We start from the raw sequence: 923 nt of genomic DNA, 5'->3' as shown, positions 1-923 counted from the left end.
GGGCTTATGTCCAGTTCCTTTGAAAGTCCAAGACTTACATTCTGGAAGTGCTAGATCCACAAAAGGTTTTCAGTTCTGTAATACTCTGGTATCTTGTTTTATGCACTTGTCACCTATAGTCCTGAGTTAGGCTTCTCACTGCCAAGGTCCCTTCTGAAAATCAATTTTAGCTCATAAGTCATTTAGGCCCTTTTTTTTTTAGAATTTTTCCCTTAGTCTCTTTGTACCTCAGCTTACTACCTTTGTAGTGTAGCTGCAACAATACATACTTCTCAGAGGTCTTATGAAAATGGGCTAATGGCTGTAAGCATTTTAGGATGCTTAGACTATTTTAAAAGTTAAATTGAATATAAAGAACAGCCTTCATATTTTAAAATTTATTGGGGAACAAAGGTTTTCCAGTTAAAAAAAAAAAAAAAAACAAAAAAAACCCACTGGCTGAAATTTCACTTGGTTTAATATTACTGAATTATGATTTTAACTCTCAGCCATTCCTTGTTCTGCATATTTGTAGTAGTTTTTATAGAATTTTTTTAACCACTTTGCATAGGTTTATGACAATTCCAATATTATTTCAGTAGCCTTTTGTCACATACTGATGCAGTTAACATCAGCCTGTAATTTTATTTTTAAAGATTGAATCATGCTGCTCTTTAATCTGGTCCCAGGTCACGAGTCTCTAGTTAAGTGAATTTCTTTATGATCTATAAAACTGCATTTAGAAATGTTTTCTGGGTGTAATCTGAGGGGCTGCATTGTTCTTGGACTTACTCACAACGGGTGTTAGGGGACAAAATACCAGGCTTTTGTCAGAAGTTATTTTCAGCTTGCTGATAGTTATGGCATTGCTCATGTTCCTTACACCCCCGCCCCCCCCCCCCCCCCCCCCCCCCACCCCTGCCCAAACTATTCTCATTCCCCAC

The sequence above is a fragment of the Alligator sinensis genome, unplaced genomic scaffold (genome assembly GCF_000455745.1).
Source record: "Alligator sinensis unplaced genomic scaffold, ASM45574v1 scaffold442_1, whole genome shotgun sequence".
In the NCBI taxonomy this organism is placed as follows: domain Eukaryota; kingdom Metazoa; phylum Chordata; order Crocodylia; family Alligatoridae; genus Alligator; species Alligator sinensis.
This window is presented reverse-complemented; position numbering follows the sequence as displayed.